This window comes from Ovis aries, chromosome 3 (assembly GCF_016772045.2).
Source record: "Ovis aries strain OAR_USU_Benz2616 breed Rambouillet chromosome 3, ARS-UI_Ramb_v3.0, whole genome shotgun sequence".
NCBI classification, from domain to species: Eukaryota; Metazoa; Chordata; class Mammalia; order Artiodactyla; family Bovidae; genus Ovis; species Ovis aries.
In genome coordinates, this window is record NC_056056.1 from 136,043,866 (window position 1) to 136,058,104 (window position 14,239).

The following is a 14,239-nucleotide window of genomic DNA, read 5'->3' on the forward strand; positions in this document are numbered from 1 at the left end:
TTCTGTGTATAGTATCATGTCTTCTGCAAATAGTGACAGTTTTACTTTCTCCTTTCCAGTTTAGATTCTTTTTATTTCTTTTCCTTTTCTGAGAATATACAATGGAGAAAAAACAGTTTCTTCAATAGGTGATGCTCGAAAAACTGGACAGCTAAATGCAAAACAATAAAATTAGAACTTTTTCTCAAATCATATACAAAAATAAACTCAAAATGAATTAAAGACCTAAATGCAAGACCAGGAATCATAAAACTCCTAGCAGAAAACATAGGCAGAACACTTTTTGGCAGAAATCACAGCAATATTTTTTTGGGGGGGGATCTGTGACCTAAAGCAAGAGAAACAAGAACAAAATAAATGGGAATAAATGCGACCTAATTAAACTTAAAAACTTTTGCACAGCAAAGAAAACCATCAATAAAACAATGTACTGAATGGGAGAAAATATTTGCAAATTATATGACTCATAAGGGGATAATATCCAAAATATATAAACAGCTTATACAATTCAACATCAAAAAAATAAATAAATTTAAAAAAAAGGGCAGGAGACCTGAATAGACATTTTTCCAAAGAAGATATACAGATGACCAACAGTGTATGAAAAAATGCTCAGCATCACTAATCATCAGAGAAACAACAAATCAAAGCCACAATGAGATATCACCCCACACTTATCAGAATAGCTATTATCAAAAAGATCATAAATAACAAATATTGGTGATCTGGAGAAAAATGAACACTTGAATACTGCTGGTAGGAATGTAAACTGGTACACCACTGCGGAAAACAGGATAGAAGTTCCTCAAAAAATTAGAAATAGAACTACCATATGACCCAGAAATTCCACTCCTGGGTATATTTTTTTTTTTAAAAAAATTACATTCTAACATTCATAGCAGCATTATTTACAAGAACCAAGTGTCCATCAGTTTTCATTCCAATCCTAAAGAAAGGAAATGCCAAAGAATGCTCAAACTACTGCACAATTGCACTCATCTCACATGCTAGTAAAGTAATGCTCAAAATTCTCCAAGCCAGGCTTCAGCAATATGTGAACTGTGAACTTCCAGATGTTCAAGCTGGTTTTAGAAAATAGAGGAACCAGAGATCAAATTGCCAACATCTGCTGGATCATCAAAAAAGAGAGTTCCAGAAAAACATCTGTTTCTGCTTTAGACTGTGACTGTGTGGATCACAATAAACTATGGGAAATTCTGAAAGAGATGAGACTACCAGACCACCTGACCTGCCTCTTGAGAAACCTGTATACAGGTCAGGAAGCAACCATTGGAACTGGACATGGAACAACAGACTGGTTCCAAATAGGTAAAGGAGTACATCAAGCCTGTATATTGTCACCCTGCTTATTTAACTTCTATGCAGAGTACATCATGAGAAACACTGGGCTGGAGGAAGCACAAGCTGAAATCGAGATTGCTGGGAGAAATATCAATAACCTCAGGTATGCAGATGACACCACCCTTATGGCAGAAAGTGAAGAAGAACTAAAGAGCCTCTTGATGAAAGTGAAAGAGGAGAGTGAAAAAGTTGGCTTAAAGCTCAACATTCAGAAAACTAAGATCATCGCATCTGGTCCCATCACTTCATGGGAAATAGATGGGGAAACAGTGGAAACAGTGGCTGACTTTATTTTTCTGAGCTCCAAAATCACTACAGATGGTGATTGCAGCCATGAAATTAAAAGACTCTTACTCCTTGGAAGGAAATTTATGACCAACCTAGACAGCCTATTAAAAAGCAGAGACATTACTTTGCCAACAAAGGTCCGTCTAGTCAAAGCTATGGTTTTTCCAGTAGTCATGTATGGATGTAAGAGTTGGACTATAAAGAAAGCTGAGTGATGAAGAATTGATGCTTTTGAACTGTGATGTTGGAGAAGACTCTTGAGAGTCCCTTGGACAGCAAGGAGATCCAACCAGTCAATCTTAAAGGAAATCCATCCTGAACATTCATTGGAAGGACTGATGCTAAAGCTGAAACTCCAATACTTTGGGCACCTGATGTGAAGAGCTGACTCATTGGAAAAGACCCTAATTCTGGGAAAGATTGAAGGCAGGAGGAGAAGGGGACAACAGAGGATGAGATGGTTGGATGGCATCACCGATGCAATAGACATGAGTTTGTGTAGGCTCCATGAGCTGGCGATGGACAGGGAACCCTGGCGAGCTCCAGCTCATGGGGTCGCAAAGAATCAGACATGACTGAGTGACTGAACTGAACTGAACTGAACAAAGTGTAGTTGGGCTATGCTTTCTTTAAAAATGGGGAAATTTTCAAGAGAGCTTAAACCTAGAGGATAGGAGGTAGTAGTCAATGATAAAACCAGAAAGGTAAGCAGGGGCCAGGTTTTACCAGGTATTGAAAGACACATTAAGGAATTTGAAGTCTACTGTAGAAGAAGGAAATGGCAACCCACTCCAGTGTTCTTGCCTGGAGAATCCCAGGGACAGAGGAGCCTGTTGGGCTGCTGTCTATGGGGTCATACAGAGTCGGACACAACTGACGCGACTTAGCAGCAGCAGCAGCAGTAGGAGAACTGGGGAGCCAATAAACGTTGTGCCTTAAATCATGGATTACCTACATGAGAATCACTTAGAAATCTTACTGAAAATGCCTACTCCTATATTCTACTCCAAACCTATTGAATCAAAATTACTGGGGTAAAGTCCTCAGATCTATGTTTTTTTAAACAATGGCAAGTAAGTTCTTACACATACTGAAGTTTGTACAGTATAGTGTTTGAGGCCAGGGAATGATATGATCGGGTGAATATCGGGAAAGATAACCCGTGCAACATGAAGAACAGTTTAGAAGGTGGCAAAACTGGAGGCTAGGAGACACACTAGGTGACTGTTGGACTAGTCTAGGTAACAGAAGTTGATGACCTTAACTCGGTTAGGGCTAGAGTTTGAGAAAAGATGAATTGGAGAGCTGTGAATGTCAAATTATTTGGAAGATGAATTGTCGAGGCTTGACGATTTGCTGGAGTATGGAGATAACCTGTGAAACTGGATGAATGTCGGTGCTATTTCCTGATCTGGAGAATCCAGGAAAACTAGCAAGTCCTGATGGTGATGGTGGGAGAGTAGAAAGCAGAAACCAAGTTCAACTGTGCACATGGGGACTTAAAAGGAGAGAGATGTAGTAGGCAGCTGGAGGATAGCTCCGTAGTTGCTAAGGGAAATCTATTCATAAGATATAGCTATAGCAGAGGCGGATTTGCTGTGAAGCTGATGAAGCTAATCTTCAGGTCTCTTGCAAAGGCTCCTTTCATGGCTCTGAGACAAACCCTAAGAATTCTATGTTTAAAGAGCTATATCAATTTTCTTAAATTGTGTGAACTTATCTTTCTTAATTTCTTAATTTTCCAATTATGTAAAAAGCCTCAGAAAACCTTGAATTTTATTTCTGAGCTATATAGGTAAAAAATCATCAGCTTACAGATGGTAACAAAGGACCCTGAAAAGGATGAGATTACCTTAGGAGAATGTATAGAGTAAGACACCTCAGAGGTCTTAATATGTTACATGTTATTTTCCAGGAGTAACTATTATTTCAAATTAGATATAGAGAAAAATCAGGGGAAATTTTTTAATAAACAATGTAAAAAGTTTGTAGTCATATGATACACTATGATTTAATTGAAACTAAAAGCTTTGTATATTTATATTAAAATATTATTTAAATTTGCCTTTTTGGGTAGGCCCATAAGGAATCATTCTGATAACCATATATGAAAAAATTAAACTCTTGGAGTTTTTTTTTCCTAACTTTTAAAAGAAGGATGAAAACTTAAGAAATATTGTGGTTCTTATCTAAAAGGACTGCAGCCTACCAGGCTCCTCCGTCCATGGGATTTTCCAGGCAAGAGTACTGGAGTGGGTTGCCATTGCCTTCTCTGCTAAATACTTTTAGAATCAGATAAATATTTGCTAGATAATAGATAATATATATGTCATATATAATATATAGATAAGTGTATCATTTACTCTTTGCCTTTAAAAAATCTATTCTAGTTCAATCATTGGCCTTTTCTTCTTCGTTCTTAAAAACTGTCAAGGAAAGGAAATCTTTAATAATGTTGCATAATCAGAAATCTCTTATGTCTAACCCAAATCTCTGATTCTTATGAAGAGGACCATTTTTTAAAAATGAGCCTTATTGAGGTTATGTTTTACATGCATTAAAATTCATCAGTTTTAAGTATACATTTCAATGTGGTTTTGACAAATTTGTACAGCAGTGTAACCACCATGACCATCCAGATATTTCTATTACCCTTTGTATTCAGTCTCCCCCACAGTCTCTTACCCCTGCTCCAGGCAACCGCTGATCTGTTTTCTGTCTTTGCAATTTTTAAAAAAATATTTATTATTTGGCTGTGCCAGGTCTTAGTTGGGGCACGCAGGATCTTCATTACAGCATGGGAACCCTTAGTTGTGGTATGTGGCATCTAGTTTCCTGACCAGGAATTGAACTCAGTCCTCCTGCATTGGGAATGCAAAGTCTTAGCCACTGGACCACCAGGAAAATGCATGTCATAGCAATTTGACTTTACTAGAATTTTATGTAAAAGTTCATAGTCTTTTAGTCTTTTGTGTCTCTGGCTTCTTTCACTTAACATAATACTTTTGATATTATCCATGTTCTCTCAGTAGTTCATTCCTTTTTAAAACTACGTAGTATATTGCATTGTATGGATATATCACAGTTTATTGATTCACTAGTTATTGGATATTTGAGTTATTTCTAGTTGGGACCTATTATGAATAAAACTGCTATGAATGTTTACATATAAGTGAAATACCAGTCCATATTGACATTGGTTTTTATTTCTCTAGGGTAAATACTTAGAAGTGGGATTGCTTAGGAGTGAGTTGCATTTAGCATTGGTCCTTCCAATGAATATTCAGGACTGATTTCCTTTAGGATTGACTGGTTGGATCTCCTTGCTGTCCAAGGGACTCTCAAGAGTCTTCTCCAACACCACAGTTCAAAAGCATCAATTCTTCAGTGCTTAGCTTTCTTCATAGTCCAACTCTCACATCCACACATGACTACTGGAAAAACCATAGCTTTGACTAGACGGACCTTTGTTGGCAAAGTAATGTCTCTGCTTTTTAATATGCTGTCTAGGTTGGTCATAACTTTTCTTCCAAGGAGCAAGCATCTTTTAATGTCATGGCTGCAGTCACCATCTGCAGTGATTTTGGAACCCAAGAAAATAAAGTCTCTCACTGTTTCCCCATCTATTTGCCATGAAGTGACGGGACCAGATGCCATGATCTTAGTTTTCTGAATGTTGAGCTTTAAGCCAACTTTTTCACTCTCCTCTTTCACTTTCATCAAGAGGCTCTTTAGTTCTTCTTCACTTTCTGCCATAAGGGTGGTGTCATCTGCCTATCTGAGGTTATTGATATTTCTCCCGGCAATCTTGATTCCAGCTCATACTTCTTCCAGCCCAGCGTTTCTCATGATGTACTCTGCATAGAAGTTAAATAAGCAGGGTGACAATATACAGCCTTGACGTACTCCTTTCCCAATTTGGAACCAGTGTGTTGTTCCATGTTTGGTTCTAACTGTTGCTTCTTGATCTGCATACAGATTTCTCAGGAGGCAGGTCAGGTGGTCTGGTATTCCCATCTCTTTCAGAATTTTCCACAGTTTGTTGTGATCCACACAGTCAAAGGCTTTGGCATAGTCAATAAAACATTAGATGATTTTCTGGAACTCTCTTGCTTTTTCGATGATCCAGCTGATGTTGGCAATTTGATCTCTGGTTCCTCTGCCTTTCTAAAACCAGCTTGAACATCTGGAAGTTCACGGTTCACATATTGCTGAAGCCTGGCTTGGAGAATTGTGAGCATTACTTTACCAGCGTGTGAGATGAGTGCAGTTATGTGGTAGTTTGAGCATTCTTTGGCATTACCTTTCTTTGGGACTGGAATGAAAGCTGCCCTTTTCCAGTCCTGTGGCCACTGCTGAGTTTTCCAAGTTTGCTGGCATATTGAGTGCAGCACTTTTACAGCAGCATCTTTCAGGATTTGAAATAGCTCATCACCAACACTAGCTTTGTTCATAGTAATGCTTCCTAAGGCCCACTTGACTTTGCATTGCAGAATGTCTGGATCTAGGTTGGTGATCACACCATCATGATTATCTGGGTCGTGAAGATCTTTTTTGTATAGTTCTCCTATCTATCTGTCCTTTCAGTGAACCAACCAAACACATACCCCCTGTCTTTCTTTATATGTATATATATTTATATTTACTTGGCTGTGCAAGGTCTTAGCTGCAGCATGCAGGATTTTCCATCTTTGTTGCAACAGACAGGATCTTTAGTTGCAACATGCAAACTCCTAGCTGGGACATGTTGGACTCAGCTCTCTAATCAGGGATTGAACTTGGGCCCCCTGCACTGAACCACCAAGGAAGTCTCCCTCCAATCAATTTTCTTTTTATTATAATGTTGATAAATAGAATACATTTTATCTAGAGTATTTTTAAATGATTGACTTATTTTATTTCAGATACTGAATTGCAAGTGATGACAGTGCCAAATAATGATTTCAGGAAAATTTTCTAACAAATCTGTGACTACTCAAGATTTCCTTCCCACTATTGTACAAGCACTATTAAAATAAAATGCAGTTAAGTTTGTTTTAAATATTATCAAAGCTACAATCATCTAAAGTTAGGACAATAATGTATTAGAAATACACTCTGTTGTGGCTGACGTAAATTCTTTTAAAGCAACACATACCATTACCAATACAGAAATTGATTCAGCTGTGCACTGGAGATAAATCACAAGGTGTTTTCTACAAAAGTGTAGATGTCTGATCAATTATTGCGCTTATTTGGCATTCCCTTCTATAATATTTTTAAGTATCTTCATATAATTTCTTTGGCAATATGGAATAAAGGATGGGCACAATGAAGGACAGAAATGGTAAAGACCTAATATAAACAGAAGAAATTAAGAAGAGGTGGCAAGAATATACAGAAGAACTATACAAAAATGGTCTTAATGATCTGGATAACCACGTCTGGTCACTCACCAGACATCCTGGAATGTGAAGTCAAGTGGGCCTTAGGAAGCATTACTACAAACAAATCTAATGGGAGCAAATTTGGAAAACAGCAGTGGCCACAGGGCTGGAAAAGGTCAATTTTCATTCCAATCCCAAAGAAGGCAATGCCAAAGAATGTTCAAATTACCCTACGATTTTCCTCATTTCACATACTAGTAAGTAAGTATTAGTTGTTTCATTGTGTCTAGCTCTTTGCAACCCCATGGACCATAGTCTGCCAGGCTCCTCTGTCCATGGGATTCTCCAGGCAAGAATACTGGCATTTCTTTCTCCAGGGGGTCTTCCCAACCCAGGGATTGAACTCTGGTCTCCTGTACTGCAGGCAGATTCTTTACCATCTGAGCCAAATAAGGTTATGCTCAAAATCCTTCAAGCTAGGCTTCAGCCATATGTGAACCGAGAACTTCCAGATACACAAGTTGGGTTTAAGAAAGGCAGAGGAATCAGAGATCAAATTGCCAACATTGGTTGGATTATAGAAAAAGCAAAGGAATTCCAGAAAAACATCTACTTCTGCTTCACTGACTATGCGAAAGCCTTTGACTGTGTGGACCACAACAAACTGGAAAATTCTTAAGGAGATGGGAATACCAGGCTACCTTATCTGTCTCCCGAGAAATCTGAACACAAGTCAAGAAGCAACAGAACCCGATATGGAACAACTGATCAGCTCAAAACTGGGAAAGAGCACTACAACAAGGCTGTATATTGTCACCCTGCTTATTTAACTTATTTTGCATATAAGTTACATCATGGGAAATGCTGGGCTGGATGAATCACAAGCTGCAATCAAGATTGCCAAAAGAAATATCAACAACCTCCAATATGCAGATGTTATCACTCTAATGGCAGAAAGTGAAGAGGAACTAAAGAGCCTCTTGATGAAAGTGAAAGAGGAGAGTGAAAAAGCTGGTTTGAAACTCAATATTCAAAAAACTAAGATCATGGCATCAGGTCCCATCACTTCATGGTAAATAGATGGGGAAAAAAGTGGAAGCAGTGACAGACTTTATTTTCTTGGGCTCCAAAATCACTGAAGATGGTGACAGCAGCCACAAAATTAAAAGATGTTTGCTTCTTAGAAGGAAAGGTATGACAAACCTAGACAGTATATTACAGAGCAGAGACATCTCTTTGCTGACAAAGGTCTGTCTAGTCAAAGCTATGGTTTTTCTAGTAGTCACATTCAGATGTGAGAGTTGGACCTTAGGAAATGCTGAGCATGGAAGAATTGATGCTTTAGAACTCTGGTGTTGGGTAAGACTCTTGAATCTTCTTTGACTGCAAGGAGATCAAACCAGTCAATCCTAAAGGAATTTAACACTGAATATTCATTGGAAGGACTGATGAAGCCGAAGCTTCAGTACTCTGGCCATCTGATGTGAAGAGCTAACTCATTGGAAAAGACGCTGATGCTGGGAAAGATTGAAGGCAAAAGGAGAAGGGAGTGACAGAGGATGAGATGGTTAGATAGCATCATCGACTCAACGGACATGAATTTGAGCAAACTCCAGGAGATAGTGGAAGACAGAGGAGACTGGTGTGCTATAGTCCAGGGGGTTGCAAAGAGTCAGACAGGGCTTAGTGACTGAGCAACAACTGCTATTCTTGTGTTTTCATTTTCTTTGGATAAATACCCCAAAGTGGCATTGTTGTATCATAAAGCAGTATCATTTTTAACTTTTTGAGAAATCTCTGTACTATTTTCTACAGTGGAGGCATTAACTTCAGTTCAGTTCAGTTGCTCAGTCGTGTCCAACTCTTTGTGACCCCATGGACTGCAGCACAAGGCTTCCCTGTCCATCACCAACTCCCAGAGCTTGCTCAAACTCATGTCCGTCGAGTCGGTGATGCCATCCAACCATCTCATCTTCTGTCGTCCCCTTCTCCTGCCTTCAATCTTTCCCAGCATCAGGGTATTTTCCAATGAGTCAGTTCTTCGCATCAGGTGGCCAAAGAACTGGCCGTTCAACTTCAGCATCAGTCTTTCCAATGAATGTTCAGGACTGATCTCCTTTAGGACTGACTGGTTGGATCTCCTTGCAGTCCAAGTGACTCTCAACATTTCCACTAACAGTTCACAAGTGTTCCCTTTTCTCCACATCTCACCAGCACTTGTTATTTCTTGTTTTTTTGATATAGACATTCTACCACATGTGAGGTGATATCTCATCATGGTTTCAATTTGGACTTCCCGGAGATTGGTCCTGGGTGTTCTTGAAAGGAATGATGCTAAAGCTGAAACTCCAGTACTTTGGCCACCTCATGCGAAGAGTTGACTCATTGGAAAAGACTCTGATGATGGGAGGGATTGGGGGCAGGAGGAGAAGGGGACGACAGAGGATGAGATGGCTGGATGGCATCACTGACTCAATGGACGTGAGTTTGAATGAACTCCGGGAGATGGTGATGGACAGGGAGGCCTGGTGTGCTGTGATTCATGGGGTCGCAAAGAGTCGGACATGACTGAGTGACTGAACTGAACTGAACTGAATGATTAATGCTGTGCATCTTTTTATGAACCTGTTTACCTTCTGTATGTCTTCTATTGAAAAGTGTGTATTCAAAGCTTCAAGCTATTTTTAACTGACCTTTATTTGCTATTGAGTTGTATGAATTTTTTAAATACATTTTGGGTATTACTTCATTATTAGATATATATTATCTCCCATTCAGTAAGTTGCCTTTTCATTTTGTTGATGGTCTCCTTAGTTGTGTAGAAGCTTTTTAGTATGATGTAGTTCTATTTGTTTTTGATTTTGTGGCTTTTGCTTTTGGTGTCAGATTTAAAAAATCAACAGACCTATGTCAAGGAGCTTACTGTCTGTGTTTTTTCTTCTGGGAGTTTTATGGCTTCAGGTTTTACATTCAAGTCTTTAATGTCTTTGAATTAATTTTTGTTTACAGTGTAATACAGTTTCCTCAACACCATTTACTAAAGAGATAATCCTTTCCCCATTACATATTACTGGTACCTTTGTCATAAGTTAATTGATCATATATGCATGGGTTTATTTCTGGGTTCTTTATTCTGTTCCATTGATCCACGTCTATTTTTAGGCCAATGCCATATTGTTTTAATTATAAAAGATTTATAATATAAAGTCAGGGAGTGTGATGTCTCCAGCTTTGTTCTTGTTTCTCAAGATTACTTTGGCTATTCAGTTGTGGGTTTTTCTTTTGTTTGTTTGCTTGTTTTTGTTTTGGTGTGGTTCAATTCAAACTTTAGGAGTACTTCCATTCCTTTGAAAAATGCCATTGGGAATTTGATAAGGATCGAACTGAATCTCTAGATTGCTTTGGATTGTATGGACATTTTAAGAATACTGATTCTTCCAATCCACGAGCCCAGAATATGTTTCCATTTATCTGTGTCTTCTTCCATTTCTTTCATTAATGTTTCATAGTTTTCAATATATAGGTTTTCCACCTCCTTGATTAAATTTATTCCTAAGTATTTTATTCTTTTTGATGCAGTTGTAAATGGGATTATTTTCTTCATTTATCTTTCTGATATTCCATTGCCAGTGTACAGAACTGCAATAGACTTTGTGTGTTGATTTTGTAGCCTGTAACTTTACTGAACATATTTATTAGTTCTAGTACTTTTTTAATGGAGTCTTTGGCATGAATTTTAAACTAAAATACTGTGTCTATACTTGTAATTTCAGTGTGACTTGCTATTTCTTGACTATCTACTATCAGTTTTCATTCTTTTTCCAATATCTCACAATAATCAGACTATGAATAAATGCTTAATTACAATTTGATTCAGCAAACAAGATGCTCACGTCACTGCCAAAGAAGTGTAGTTCAGACATGGATGCTGACTGACATTTTTGGTTTCAGTTCAGTTCAGTCACTCAGTCATGTCTGACTCTTTGCAACCCCATGGACTGCAGCACGCCAGGCCTCCCTGTCCATTGCCAACTCCCGGAGTTTACTCAAACTCATATCCACTGAATCGTTGATGCCATCCAACCATCTCATCCTCTGTCATCCCCTTCTCCTCCTGCCTTCAATCTTTCCCAGCATCAGGGTCTTTTCAAATGAGTCAGTTTTTCACATCAAGTGGCCAAAGTATTGGAGTTTCAGCTTCAGCATCAGTCTTTCCAATGAATATTCAGGACTGATTTCCTTTAGGATTGACTAGTTGGATCTCCTTGCTGTCCAAGGGACTCTCAAGAGTCTTCTCCAACACCACAGTTCAAAAGCATCAATTCTTCAGGGCTTAGCTTTCTTTAAAGTCCAACTCTCACATCCATACATGACTACTGGAAAAATCATAGCTTTGACTAGACGGACCTTTGTTGGCAAAGTAATGTCTCTGCTTTTTAATATGCTGTCTAGGTTGGTCATAACTTTTCTTCCAAGGAGCAAGCATCTTTTAATTTCATGGCTGCAGTCACCATCTGCAGTGATTTTGGAACCCAAGAAAATAAAGTCTCTCACTGTTTCCCCATCTATTTGCCATGAAGTGATGGGACCAGATGCCATGATCTTAGTTTTCTGAATGTTGAGCTTTAAGCCAACTTTTTCACTCTGCTCTTTCACTTTCATCAAGAGGCTCTTTAGTACTTCTTCGTTTTCTGTCACAAGGGTGGTGTCATCTGCATATCTGAGGTTATTGATATTTCTCCCGGCAATCTTGATTCCAGCTTGTGCTTCCTCCAGCCCAGTATTTCTCATGATGTACTCTGCATAGAAGTTAAATAAGCAGGGTGACAATATACAGCCTTGATGTACTCCTTTCCCTATTTTGAACCAGTCTGCTGCTCCATGTTTGGTTCTAACTGTTGCTTCTTGACCTGCATACAGATTTCCCAGGAGGCAGGTCAGGTGGTCTGATATACCCATCTCATTAGGAATTTTCCACAGTTTATTGTGATCCACACAGTCAAGGGCTTTGGCGTAATCAATAAAGCAGACGTAGATGTTTTTCTGAAACTCCCTGGCTTTTTCAACGATCCAGTGGATGTTGGCGATTTGATCTCTGGTTCCTATGCCTTTTCTAAAACCAGCTTGAACATCTGGAAGTTCATGGCTCTTGTACTGTTGAAGCCTGGCTTGGAGAATTTTGAGCATCACTTTGCCAGGGTGTGAGATGAGTGCAATTGTACAGTAGTTTGAGCATTCTTTGGCATTGCCTTTCTTTGGGATTGGAATGAAAACTGACCTTTTTTGTTTTACTCAGTAGTAAGACAAAAGAAAAATAGTGAACTTCACTGTTGGGAGCTTCATTCATATATCAATGACATAAGCAACTTCTTTATGGAACTGGATAATAACTTTTGAATACTGGAAAAATACTTAAACTTTTTGTGCTACTCAAAATGTCAAGGCCACAGATTTGATACACTGTTAAGTATTAATATTTTCTCCATTAGCCTACTGTTTGTTTTTGTAAATAAAGCACTATCAGAACATAATTATGCCCACTTTTAGTGTAAAAGTTGACTAGTTGTGACAAAGATCATATGTACTGGAAGGCCTTATTTACTAATAAGCTCTTTACAGAAAAAATTGCCTACAGTTGGTCTACAAAATGAATACAACAAGAAACCAAGTCCTTGTTTGTAGTATTTGCCAATTTCCATGTGTAAATACTCCTATTGTAGCCAATTTCATGCTACAAGTGTGACAAACACACAAACATGAATAGTTGGGAAGAAACACATACAATGCTATATGTTTCCATCCTACAGATACAGTAGACAATGTTTAGAGTTATTAGTAAAGTGAAGTAAAGAAAAGTGACATTTTCAGCATTTATTACCTCTTAACATACTTGTTAGTTTATATAATTTGACTTTTAATAGTGGTTATGCTTAACAACTGACTCATAAAAATCCCTCCAAATACAGAGATCAGTCTTAGGTGCTTGTCCATGGGATTATCCCAGAAAGAATACTGGAGTGGGTTGCCATTTCCTTCTCCAAGGGATCTACCCTACCCAGGGATCAAATCCACATCTCCTCCAGCTCTTGCATTGGTGGATTCTTTTAACCACTGAGCCACGTGGAATCCCCAGTAATCAGTCCTGCAAACTGGTAAAAGCCAGTGGTGTACAACTAGCTCTATTACCAAGAGGGTACTAAAAGAGGCGCAGAAGAACAAGTAGTAATTTGCCTAATCGGTAAGTGGCTGAGTCAAGACTGAAATCTAGGTCCAAAATTCTGACCTCAGTTAGTCTTCCTAATTTCTTTAGCAGAGAATAAGGGCCTTTATTGGCTTGTTTAAAAAAAAAAAAATAAAGGGAGACAGGGAATTTATTAAAGGAACACCACACCTAATGGGATGCATTTTCTGAAGTACCATCCTATATATTTGCTAGGACTCTTAACAAAACTGTTAGGTAGCATGGGAATATGAATCTTGATGCTTGATATCTATCCACAGTTAGTCTAGACTTGGTATTTGAAAGAACAAAAGAAGTGACTGGTCTATAGAAACCGTCCTTAACTAGCTGCTTTGCATGCGTGGGTGCTAACTTGCTTCAGTCAGGTCGGACTCTTTGCTATCTATGGACAGTAGCCCGCCAGGCTCCTCGCCCATGGGATTCTCCAGGCAAGTATACTGGAGTGGGTTGCCATTTCCTCCTCCAGGGGACCTTCCCAACTCAGGGATCGAACCACTGTCTCTTACATCCCCTGCATTGGCAGGCGGGTTCTTTACCACTAGTGCCACCTGGGAAGCCCCTTAACTGCTTTGCTTCTGCTGCTGCTAAGTCACTTCAGTCGTATCCGACTCTGTGCGACTGCACAGACGGCAGCCCACCAGGCTCCCCCGTCCCTGAGATTCTCCAGGCAAGAACACTGGAGTGGGTTGCCATTTCCTTCTCCAATGTATGAAACTGAAAAGTGAAAGTGAAGTCACTCAGTCTTGTCCGACTCTTCGAGACCCCATGGACTGCAGCACGCCAGCCTTCCCTGTCCATCACCAACTCCCGGAGTTCACTCAAACTCACATCCATCGAGTCAGTGATGCCATCCAGCTATCTCATCCTTTCTCGTCCCCTTCCCCTCCTGCCCCCAGTCCCTCCCAGAGTCTTTTCTAATGAGACAACTCTTCGCATGAAGTGGCCAAAGTACTGGAGTTTCAGCTTTAGCATCATTCCTTCC

General features: G+C 39.2%; 1 protein-coding gene across 1 annotated transcript in view; it reads left to right on the forward strand.

Annotated features, from left to right (window-relative positions):
* Nucleotides 1-14,239, forward strand: part of FAM186A (family with sequence similarity 186 member A) — a 137,163-nt gene that overhangs the window by 121,616 nt on the left and 1,308 nt on the right. The gene's annotated exons all lie outside the window — the stretch shown is intronic.